General features: G+C 35.3%; 1 pseudogene; it reads left to right on the plus strand.

The window, feature by feature from the left end:
- The first annotated feature begins 1,013 nt into the window (after positions 1-1,013).
- Positions 1,014-13,323, plus strand: part of LOC103679195 — a 41,079-nt pseudogene continuing 28,769 nt past the window's right edge.

Here is a 13,323-nt window from a genome sequence, read left to right on the forward strand (position 1 = left end):
TAACATCTCATGCAGTACATTCCCATATTTGGGAAATGTCATGTTGAATGTGGTAGGCAGGATAATAAACCCCTAAAATGTCCAAACACAATCCCTGGGATACACATATTATTACCTTACATGGCAAAGAGTCAAAGGGTCTTTGCAGATGTGATCAGGGATATGCATTTTGAGATAGGAAATTACCCTGGATTATCCAGTTGACCAAGTCTAGTCACATGAGTCCTTAAAAGTAAAAACCTCTCGTGGCTAAGCTTAGAGACAGATGTGACAATGAAGAAGGGTCCAAGAATTGAAATGGTGCTGGCTTTGCAGATGAGTGAAGGAGAGCACAACCCAAAGGATGTGCAGACCTCTAGAAGCTAGAAAAGGCAGAAACGGATTATCTCCTAGAGCAATCAGGGCAGAACACAGCCCTGTTGACACCCTGAAATCTGTGTGGAACTTTTGATCTACAGAAATGTAAAATAAAAAATTTGTGTTGTTTAAGCTGCTAAATTTAAGGTAATATATTACGATGGCAGTAGAAAACCAATACAGTAAACAATTTACATCAATTATAAGGACATACCTGTGAAGGCATCTTGTAGTCATGAAGACAAAGGACAAGAATGAAACAGAAGGAGAACTCCCTTAGAACCAACTGCACAAACAGCATATCATGGAGTTCATTGTGGGGATTCTCCTTCTTACTATTGACCTTTAAAGGAGCAACATCACTTGTACACAAAGGATGCTCTTAATAGGACAGAGATTTTATAATGTCAACTTTGGGAAAAGAATTAAGGTGAAGGATCTTGTTTGATAAAAGAAGATGTAGTGAACATGAAAACATTTAAAGGAGGGTGCCAGCCTGTTTTTTCTCTCAGTGGTATTCTTAGCAACAGTGACAGTAGACTAAGTGTCCACGATTCCCATTAAAAGAAACTTGGAAGTTCTCACTCGCTACAGCCAGCCCGCACTCCACATTCTCCTCCTGCTTGCTCTCCGCATCCACTGCCTCCACCTCCACAATGGAAGAGATCGCTGCGCTCGTCATCAGCAATGGGTCTGGGGTTGAGAACATGGTTATGGAAGAGAAATCTATTAGTTTGAGAATCTACAAGATCATGAGGTTCTTGATCTGTGCAGGGTATTAATGTGTAAGAGTTACCTATTCCAGTATTTCTCTAGAGGCTGGCAAGAGTCCTGAACGAGTTGTCATTTCTGTCTTGCCAGTCTGACAGGGAGGAGAAGGTCTGAGCCTTAGGACCCACTTTCTTTTCTTACCCTATGTTTTCCTGCCAGAACACGATGGGTTGTTAATTGCCTTGAGTTGGAAAACAGTTTGCATTTACAACAGTAAATGTATTCTTCCTTTTAATTTATGTAACATTTTTGTATGCAATTCTTAATTCTTTAAGAGAGGACAACAAATTTTGGTTTTCTAATGTCATGTGAAAACATTAGGCCCCAGGAACTCATCACTGTGTGAGGAAAATAAAGTGCTGCAGTGAAAAGCAAACAAAAAACAAAACAAAACAAACCTGGATGAGGAGGCATTGGACTCAGTCTGATTTTGATTATTTTAGGTTGGGTTTAGCACTTGTCAGATGTTGCTCTAATCTTTTCTAACTCTTTGTTGCCAGTAATGATTGTGTATCACAGTTAAAGAAAGCAGGACAGAGAAATCAGCAAATACTTGATAATGTTTTTTTTCTTTTTTTTTCCAGCTTTGAGATATAGTTGACATATTGTGTAATTTTAAGGTGTACAAAGTAATGATTTGATACATGTGTATATTGTGAAATGTTTGCTACAGTGAGGTTAGTTAACATCCTTCACCTAACATAATTATCATTTTGTTATTACAGTAAGAATATTAAACTCTACTCTCATAGCAACTTTTAAGTATTCAATACAGTATTATTGACTATAGTCACCATTCTTGTGCCTTTAATGCCTAGAACCAATCAATCTTATAACTAGAAGTTTGCATCCCTTGAGCAATATCTCCCTAATTCCCCACCCCTCAGCCTTTGGCCACCAACATTCTATTCTCCATTTCTATGAGTTTGGAGTTTTAAAGAATCCACATAAAAGTGAGATCATACAGTATTTGTTTTTCTCTGTCTGACTTATTTCATATAGCATAACGTCCTCACGTTCCATCCATTTTGCTGCAGGTGAGGATTTCCCTTTTTTTGGTCACTGAAGAACACTCTATTATCTATTTATCCTATGATTTCTCTATCATTTATCCATCGATGAATGTCTTGGCTGTTGTGAATAATGCTTCAATGAACATGGGGATACAGATATGTCTTCAAGATAGTAATTTCATTTCCTTTGGATATATACCTAGAAGTGAAATTGGTGGATCATATGGTAGTTCCAGTTTTAATTTTATGAACCTACATACTTTTCCATAGTGGCTGTACCAATTTCCATCCCAACTAACAGCAGACAGGATTCCCTTTTCTTCACATCCTTGCAAACACTTCTCTCTCATCTTTTTGGTGATAACCATTCTAAAGGGTGTGAGGTGATACCTCATCACAGTTTTGATTTGCATCTCCCTGATGATTAGTGATGATGAGTTCCTTCTCATGTAACCATTGGTCATCTGTCTGTCTTCTTTGGAAAAATGTCTATTCAGATCCTTTGCCCATTTTTTTAATGTGATTTTTTCCTTTGTTATTCAGTTGTATGAGTGATTTTTTTTTTAAGATGTTATTTGAGAGAGAGAGAGAGAGAGAGAGAAAGCATGAACGGGGGGAAGGGCATAGGGAGAAGCAGACTCCTCACTGGGCAGGGAGCCCAACACAGGGCTCAATTCCCAGACCCCAGGATCATGATCTGAGCCGAAGGCAGACACTTACTTAAACTGACTGAGCCACCCAGGTGCCCGTCAGTTGTAGGAGTTTTTTTGTTTGTTTGTTTGTTTTAATGTATTTTGGATGTTAACTTCTAATCAGATATATGGTTTGAAAATGTTTTCCCATTCCAAAAGGTTGCCTTTTCATTTTGTTGATTGTTTATTTTGCCATGCAGATACTTTTTAGTTTGATGTTATTCCAATTGTTGATTTTTGCTTCTGTTGATTGTACTTTTGGTATCCTATCCAAGAAATTATTGCCAAAACTGGCGTTGGAGTTTTTTTCCTATATTTTCTTCTAGGAGTTTTATGGTTTTAGTATTATGCTCAAGTCCTTGATCCATTTTGGGTTAATTTGTGTGAGAATTGTAAGATAAGGGTCCAATTTCATTTCTTGCATGTGAAATTCCAGTCTTCCTGATACCATTTAATGAAGAGACTACCCTTTCCCCACTGAGTATTCTTGGCTCCCTCGTCCACTGTTAATTGACCATATATGCATGGGTTTATTTCTGGGCTCTTGATTCTGTTCCATAGGTTTTTGTTTCTCTTTTTTCCCTATACCATACTATCTTGATTACTATAGTTTTGTAATATAATTTGAAATCAGGAAGTGTGATGTCTTCAACTTTGTTATTAAGATTGCTTTAGCTATTCAGGTCTTTGGTGGTTTCGTATGAATTTCCGTGAAAAATGCCATTGGAATTTTGATAGAGATTGCATTAAATCTATAGACTGTTTGGGGTGATATGGGTTTTTAAGAAAATAATATTAACAGTTCTGATCCATGAGCACAGAATATACTTCTAATTTTTGTTTTCTTCTAGTTCTTTCATCAGTGTCTTATAGTTTTTAGAGTAGAGATCTTTCACCTGGGGTAAATTTATTCCTAAGTATTTCATTATTTCATTGTTTTTGATACTTTGGTAGATGGGATTTTAACGATAGACAGTAACTAAGATAAATATATTTTTCAGACAGTTATTGTTGGTATATAGATACGCAAGTGATTTTTGTATGTTGATTTTTTACCTAAAGCTGTACTGAGTTCATTATTCTAACAGTTTTTCTGGTGGAGTCTTTAGTATTATCTACATAAAAGATCAGGTCATCAGCAAACATACAACTTAAATTTTTCCTGTCTGATTTGGATGCCTCTTATTTCTTTTTCTTGCCTAATTGCTCTGGCTAGGACTAACAGTACTATATTGAATAAAAGTGGTGAGAGTGGGCACCTTTGTCTTGTTCCTAATCTCAGTGGGAAAGCCTTCAACCTATTATCATTGAGTATGATGTTAGTTGTTGGCTTGTCATACATGGTTTTATTATGTTGAGATATGTTTATTCTATACCCAATTTGCTGAGAGTTTTTTATCAAGACAGGGTGTTGGATGTTGTCAACTTCTTTTTCTGCATCTATTGAGATAATCTTATGATTTTTGTCTTTCATTCTATTAATGTAGTATATCACATTTATTGATTAGTGTATGAGGAACTATTCTTGCATCCCAGGGATAAATGCCATTTGATCATGGCATATGACCTTTTTAATGTGCTGGTGAATTTGTTTTGCTATTTTGTTGAGAATTTTTGTATCTGTATTAGGGATATTGGTTTATAGTTTTATTCTCTTGTAGTGCCTTTATCTGATTTTGGTATTAGGGTAATACTAGCCTCATAAATTATTTTGAAAGTGTTCTGTCTTCAGTTTTCTGGAAGGTTTTGAGGAAGACTGGCATTAATTCTATTTTAAGTGTTTAGAATTCACAGTGAAGCCATTTGGTCCTGAGCTTTTCTTTGTTGGGAAATTTTTGATTGCAGGTTCAATTTCTTTACTTGTTTATTGGTTTGTTCAAATTTCTATTTTTTTCTTGATCGAAATGTGGTAACTTGCATGGTTCTAGAAGTTTGTGCATTTCTTCTAGGCTATCCTGTTTGTTAGTATAATAATTCATAGTAGTCTGTTATGCTCTTTTACATTTCTCTGGTATTAGTTTAACTTCTCTCATTTCTGATTTTATGTATGGGAGTACTCCACTTATTTTTTCTTGGTAATTCCTGTTGCAGGTTTGTCAATTTTTGTTTAACTTTTCAAAACATACCTCTTATTACCATCTTTTCTATTTTTTATTCTCTATTTGATTTATTTCTTTTTGGTTTTTATTTTCTTCTTCAAGCTTTGGGTTTAGTTATTTTTTTAGTTCTTAAGGTTTAAAATTATGTTGTTTATTTGAGATCTTTTTTTTAATATAGGTATTTATTGCTATGAAATTCCTTGTTAACTGCTTCAGGTGCATCTCATAAGTTTTGTTGTGTTTCCATTTTTGTTGTAAGATATTCTTTTGTTTGTTGTAAGATATTTTGTAAGATAAGGTTTCCCATTTGATTTCCTCTTTAACTCATTGTTTATTCAGGAGTGTGTTTAATTTTCTCATATTTTCCACATTGTGAATTTTCCAGAGTTCCTTTTGTTACTTCCAGTTTCATACCATTGTGGTCAGAAAAGGAAACTTCGTATGATTTCATTCTTAAATTTGTTAAGACTTGTTTTGTTACCTAACATATAATCTCTCCTTGAAAATGTTCTATGTGTACTTGAGAAGAATATCTATTCTGCCTCTTTTGGATGGAAACTCTATCCATGTAACTCTGTTACATCTATTTGGTCTAAAATATGGTTCAAATCAAACATTTTCTTTGTTGATTTGCTGTCTGGATGATTTACCCATTGTTGAAAGTGGGGGATATATTTAGGTGCTCTACTGGTGTGTGTGTGTGTGTGTGTGTGTGTGTGTGTGTCCTTGAAGCTAAAGTGAGTCTTCTACAGTTGAGTCTTGGTTTTGTTGTTGTTGTTGGTTGTTTTTATTTTTTAATCCATTCAGCATGCTGTGCCTTTTGTAAAGACTTATTTTTTCTTGCCATCTTGTTCATTGTTTTCTTGCTGATCTGCAATTCCTTTGTTTCTTCCCCTCTTGCTGTCTTCCTTTGTGAATTGATGATTTTCTTTAGTGGTATACTTTGATTCCCTTCTCTTTATCTTGTTTTTTGGTAATCCCAAGGCTTACTTGAAACCTCTTAGAGATATAAAAGTTTACTTTCATCTGATAACACTTAACTTTGATCACACAAAAACGCTGCCCTTTTACATTCCCCTACATTTTGTTTTTGATGTCAAAAATTACATCTTTTTATATTGTGTATTTATTAACAATTTTTGTAGTTATTGCTCTTTTAAATACCTTTGTCCTTTAATCTTCATAACTAGAGTTATGTGGTTAACATGCCACTTTATTTCACTATATTTCCTATTCTGAATCAGACTATTTACTTAGCTTTACCAATATGTTGTATATTTTTACATGTTTTTATAGTACTAATTACCATCCTTTCATTTCAGCTTGAAGAACTCCCTTCAGCATTTCTTGTAAGGCAGGTCTAGTGGTATGAAATCCCTTAATTTTTGTGTGTTTAGGAAGGTCTTTATATCACTTTCATTTCTGAAGGATAAATTTGCTGAGTAAAGTATTCTTGATAGGCATTATTTTGTCTTTTAGCACTTTATATCATTACACTCACCTGGCCTGCAAGGTCTTTGCTGAGAAATCCGATAGCTTTAGGAGGGTTCATGCAGGTGCACAGCTGGAGTGGCTAGCGTATGTGAATCCAGTGGTGAGACCAATGATTGGAGATAGGGCTGAATTCAGGCTCACAAGCTGTTGTAGGGGTCTTATCTGTCTCTGTGCATTTCTATGGCTGCAGGATGTCACCATGGGTATGCATATAACAGTGGAGGCCAGTGACAGAATTCAGACAATTGGTATATAGGTTCATGGCTGAAAGGCTAGTGCCAAGTATGCACATAGCGGTAGGGGTTGACCCTTGGGGTCTAGAGTGGCATTTAGCATTTAGTCATGGCAGAGTCCTGGGCTGGATGCCTGCTAGTTTGGATCCCAGGTTTTGGCAGGGGTTGGGTGAGGGATCAGGAAAGATTGATTAATTTTTATTTTTATTTTTACTTTTTTTTTTTGCGGGGGTGGTGGTGCAGGTTTAGATGGTAGTATCCACAAACGTGTACACCTGTGAGGCTTATAGGCTGGTGAAATCTGCGGGGGCTCTGTAGAGGCTGTGCTGGCTGTTGGTTTCTTCAGTGGCAAAAGATGCTGGGGTCCTCTGTAGAGCAGGTCACTGGAAATTGTGGTCACTCCCACTGCATGGTTGACACTGGTAGCCCCTGTCTTCTGCCTTGTTTCCAGCTATTTCTGTACATCTCAGAATTGCTGTTTTCTGGGTGAGGTGAAGGCTACATGGGTTCTTCCTATAGTGTCCTGAATGGCTAGGGAAGCTGTTCATTCACACTGCATTCACTTTTCCAGTGGCGGGGGGGGGATCTTTCTAGCTGGCTAGTTCCTTCTTGGTGCTAAGCAGTGTGAGGCCAGGGGAGGAGGAGTGGGGGGATGGTGGATGATGCAGACAAAATGAAGCTATTCTTACTTCCTTTTTTGTATAATTATTATCAGGGATTTTGTTCTATCATGTTGGTGAAGTTTCTTAAGTGGACACCTTTGTTCTCCCAGAGATGTTTTTGTTCACAGAAAGCTGTCTTAATTTGTTGATCTTTGGGAGGTGATAGAGGCTGGAGTCTCCTAATTCACCATTTTGGTGATGTCACACTTCTCATATGCCAGTGCAAGTGTTTCAAATATAGTAGTAGCTTTATCATGTAGTTTAATATTTAGTAAAATAAGTGACCCTGATCATTATTCAGCTCTTTTGGATGTTCTAGTTATTCTTTTTTTTTTAATTGAAGCATAAATGACGTACAAAGTTATATTAGTTTTAGGTGTAAAACGTATTGATTTAACAGTTCTATACATTCCTCAGAGCTCACCACAATACATGTAGTCACCATCTGTCACCATACAACATTATTACAATATCATTGACTATATTTTCTATGCTGTATTTTTCATCTCTATGAATATATGTGTGTATGTGTGTATATATATAATTTTGTATAAGTGTGTGTGTGTATATATATATATAATTTTTTAAGATTTTATTCATTTTTTAGGGAGACAGAATATGAGTGGGGGGAGGAGCAGAGGGAAAGGAAGGGGGAAAGAATCTCAAGCAGACTCCACCCTGAGCACAGAGCCTGATGTGGGGCTCGATCTCACAACCCTGAGATCATGACCTGAGCTGAAAACCAAGAGTTGGGTGCTTAGGAAACTGAGTCACCTAGGTGCCCCATCTCCATGACTTAAATATTTGCACCTCTTAATGCCCTTTATCTTTTTATCTTTTTCACCCCTCCCCATCCACTTTCTTTCTCTCAGCCATGTTTGTTCTCTGTATTTAGAAGTCTGTTTGGTTTTATGGTATTTTGTTGTTGTTTTTTAAAGAGTCCACATAAAAATATGTGAAATCATATGGTGTTTGTCTTTTTCTGTTTGGCTTATTTCAGTTAGCATAATATCCTCCAGGTCCATCCATGTTGTCACGAATGGCAAGATCTCATCCTTTTTTTATGACTAAGATTCCTGTGTGTGTGTACACATCACACATCGCATCTTCTTATTGATGGACAGTTCCATATCTTGGCTATTGTAAATACTGATGCAATTAACATAGTAGTGGATATATCTTTTTGAAATAGTATTTTCCTTTTCTTTGGGTAAATACCCAATAGTGTAATTACTGGATCTTATGGTATTTCTATTTTTAATTTTTTTTTTTGAGGGATCATCATAGCTATACCAATTTACATTTCTACCAACAGCACACAAGCGTTCCTTTTACTATTCACATCCTCACCCACACTTATTATTCTTTGTGTTTTGATTTTAGCCATTCTGAAATGTCTGAGATAATATCTCCCTGCAGTTTTCATTTGCATTTCCTTGATGATTAGTGATGTTGAGCATCTTTTCATGTGTCTATTGGACATCTGCATGTCTTCTTTGAATAATGTCTATTCAGGTCTTCCCATTTTTAATCAAATTATTTGTTTTGGTGTTGAGTTGTGTAAATTCTTTATATATTTTAGATATTAAGTCTTTATCAGATATATCATTTGCAAATATCTTCTCACATTCAGTAGGTTGTATTTTCATTTTGTTGTTGGTTTCCTTTACTGTGCAAAGCTTTTTATTTTGATGTAGTCTCAATAGTTTATTTCTGCTTTTGTTTTGCTTGCCTGAGGAGACATATTAGAAAAATGTTGTTAAGGATAATATCCCTGAGATTACTGCCTGTGTTTCCTTTATGAGGCTTATGGTTTCATGTCCCACATTAGGTCTTTAAACCATTTTGAGTTTATTTTTGTGTATGGTATAAGAAAGTGATCCAATTTCATTCTTTTGCATGTAGTTGTTCAGTTGTCCTACCACCAAAAGACTGTCTTTTCCCTGTTGTATATTTTTGCCTCCTTTGTTGTAGATCAATTGACCATATAATTGTGGGTTTATTTCTGGGTTCTTTATCCTATTTCATTGATCTGTGCATCTATTTTTATGGCAGTACCATACTTTTGTGGCTGTTCAGGGTCTTTTATGGTTTCACACAAATTTTAGTATTATTTGTTCTAGCACTGTGAAGAATGCAGCTTGTATTTTGATAGGGATGGCATTGAATCTAGATTGCTTTGGGTAGTATAGACTTTTTAACACTATTACTTCTTCCAATCCATGAGCATGAATATCTTTCCTTTTTTTTGTGTTGTCTTTAATTTCTTTTAACAACGTTTTATAGTTTTCAGAGGTTTTTTTTTTTTTTTACTTTTTATTTCCTAGATATTTTATTCTTTTTGATATAATTGTAAATAGGATTGTTTTCTTAATTTTTCTTTCTGCTAATTGTTATTAGAGTATAGAAACTACCAATTTCCATATATTAATATTGTGTACTAAAACTTTATTCAATTCACTTTTGACTTCTAATAGATTTTTGGTAAAGTCTTTAGGTTTTTCTATGTATAGTAGGTCATCTGCAAATAGTGACAATTTTATTTCTTCCCTACCAATTTGGATGCCTTTAAATCTTTTCCTTGTGACTAGACCATGCAGTATCATGTTGAATAAAAGTGGCAAGAATGTACATGCTTGTCTTGTTCCTGATCTTAGAGGAAACACTTTAAGTATTTCACCATTGAGTATGATGTTCGTTCTAATTTTCATGTATGGCCTTTATTATATTGAGATATGTTCTACCTAAACCCACTCTGTTGAAAGTTTTATAATGAAGGGATCTGTATCTGTGAGATGAACATATGAATGGTTTTTATCCTTTCTTTTGTTAACATGATGTATCATATTGATTTGCAAATATCGAACCACCCTTGCATCCTTGGAATGAATCCCATTAGATCATGCTGAATGATTTTTTAATGCATAATTGAATGTGGCTTTTGTTGAAGATTTTTGTATCTATGTTCATCAGGGATATTGACCTGTAGTTTCCTTTTTTTTTTTTTTTTTCTTTCTTTCTTTTTTTTTTTTTTTTGGTGGTGTCTTTGTATGGTTTTAGTATAAGGGTAATGCTGGCCATAAAGAATGAATTTGAAAGTTTTCCTTCCTCTTCTAGTTTTTGGAATATTTTGAGAAGAATACGTATTATCTCTTCAAATGTTTGGTATAATTCACCTTTGAAGCTGTCTATTCCTGGACTTATTTGTTGGGAGTTTTTCTGATTACCAATTCAATTTCATTACTTGTAACTGGTCTGTTCAAATTTCTATTTCTTCATGATTCAGTTTTCGGAAGATTACATTTTTCTAGGAATTTATCAATTTCTTCTAGGCTGTCCAGTTTGTTAGCATGTAATTCTTGATAACATTCTCCTGTAGTTCTTTGTATTTCTGTAGTGTCATTATTTCTCCTTGATTTCTGATTTTATTTATTTGGGTCTTCTCTCTTTTCTTTCTGATGAGTCAAAGAACCAGCTCTTGGTTTCATTGATCTTTTCTGTTGTCTTTTTTAGTCTCTATTTCATTTATTTCTGCTCTAATCTTTATAACTTCCTTCCTTTTACTAGCTTTGGGCTTTGTTTTTGTTCTAGCTCCTTTAGGCATAAGTTCAGGTTGTTTATTTGGAGATCTTTCTTATTCTTTGATGTTGGTCTGCATTACTATAAACTTTCCTCTTAGGACTGCTTTTGCTGTGTCCCAAAGATTTTAGACCACATGTATTTTCATTTTCATTTTCATTTGTTTTCATGTCTTTTTACATTTCCTTTTTAATTTCTACCCTGACCTATGGGTATTTGGTAGCTTGATGTTTAGCCTTTACATGTTTGTGGAGGTTTTTTTCATTTTTTCCCTTATATCTAGCTATTATTATGTGTTGGTCTGCAAAATACATTTTAGAATAATTTTGACATCTTCCAATAACAAAAGAAATTATCATTATAACTCCTTTTGGGATTTTGATATTCTTCAAAATACAAATATGCATCCTATGTGTATTAATGAAGATTCATCCTAATTGTATACTGTGACTTTAGAATTAGCTGTCATACATTCATTTATTCATTCAACTATTGTTAAGGGCCTACTACATACCATTTCCTGTGCATGCACTGGGGATGCAAAATAATGTAAACTTGTGTTCATGGAATCTATGTTGTAAGAGAAGAAGAGAGATAGGAAATATATTTTATTCTGCATACATTTGTCAGCTATTGCCACAATAATGATTTACAATGAGTTGCCATAAGATCTGGTGGCTTATAACAATAAACACTTGTTTTTCTTGATCTTCAGTCTGTGGGTGGGCTCAGATGACTTTGTTTCAGGGAATGTGTAGCCTGGGCTTGGCTTGAGGCTGCAGATTGGATTCTGTCCCACAGGTTTCCTTATTTTCTTTTGAACAGCAACTACTCAGATGTAGAATCTGGGAGTGTTAGGGACAAACCAAAGTCCACAGACTTGTTCAAAGCCTATGTTTATGTCACATTCACATTCCATTGGCAAAATTAGGTCACATGGTCAGGGTGGGATATTTTGCCTTATTAAAGTGCTTGACGAGAATGTAATCCATTGAAATATATTAGATGATAAAGTCTATGGTAAAAAAAGAAATAGAGTGGGGGAAATGGTTAAGGATTTTGAGAGTTTGGGTTGTTATTTAAATAGGGTGGTCTGAATAGTCCTCCCTGAGATGATACTTAAGCATAGATCTGAAGAAGCTGGGGGAGTTCTCTATGTGGGTACCTGAAAGAATAGCAATCTAGAGAGAGGGAGCACCCTGTTCATAGTCGTAAAATGTGCAGTTGTCTACTATTTTAAGGAACAAAAAGTACACAGAATGGTCGGAGTAAAGAAAGGGAGGTAGAATAAAGTAGGATAGGGATTAGAGACTTAACTGGAAGCCAGATCTTTAGGGACTATATAGGTTGTTGTGAGGTCTTTGGCTTCTACTGAGTGAGTTGAGGAACGGTGGCAGAATTTGATCAGAGGAGTCGGATGATCTTTCTCACTCTGACTTCAGGGCTTAGGTGAGCATGTAGGGAAGTAAGGGTAGAAGTAGGAAGACCAATTAAGTCACTATTGCTGGAGTCTGAGTGAGAGATGATGGTGGCTTGGACCAAGGTTGTAGCAGTGGAGGTAAAATTATATTTTGAGTAAATGACTATTTTTGTGTTTGAAAGGTATGCTCAAAAGTTTTTTTGATTGAAATGTATAAGAAAGTGGTTTGGAAACACTAATGAGTATTGCTGAAACTGCTTATAGTATGAAAGAGTGTATGGAATACATCTTGGCTTTCTCTACAATTCATTTCTTATTGGGTTCTCACCAATTCTCAACCGCCAACGCTCTGTATTTTTAGTATCAAACTAATTACGGCACATTGAAAATCTTTTATGCAACACATTTCTTTGTGCCAGTCCCTGTGATATTATATGCCTTGGTGAAAGAAACACGCATGGTTTCCACCTTCCTGAAGCTTATCCTCTAATCCGGGAAAGAAGCAACACACCCATACACAAACAGTTATTTAAACATTTGTTTTAGATAAATCTTCTGAAAGAAGTTAATGGAGTGATGGTCAAATGTGTGCAAAGTGATGTGCAAAGGTACATCAAGGGAGGCCATATCTATGTTAGGGCCTAAAATTTGAAAAGAGGCCAGCTTGGCAAAGAACAGAAAGAAGGGAGCCATGATTTACACAGAGCCAAGAGCATACATGATGGCCCTAACCAATGTGCTAAAATTGCATGATTTTTCATAAATGATAATGCAGAAGTATATTTTATTTCTGGTTTAAAGTCGTACTTTAAACACCAAGTTGGTACCTATTGAAAGAGGATAAAGAACCATTAAACAATCTTTTTGCACATTAGAAACAATCTTTATAGTCACATTTGTCTCAGAACTTAACAAAGTAGTTATGTTCTTTTCCTGAAATATTATATCCAGGACATGTTTTTAAAATTGGGAAAAATTAGGGGCCCCTGGGTGGCTCAGTCAG

Source organism: Ursus maritimus, unplaced genomic scaffold (assembly GCF_017311325.1).
Source record: "Ursus maritimus isolate PB19 unplaced genomic scaffold, ASM1731132v1 scaffold_8, whole genome shotgun sequence".
Classification (NCBI taxonomy): Eukaryota; Metazoa; Chordata; class Mammalia; order Carnivora; family Ursidae; genus Ursus; species Ursus maritimus.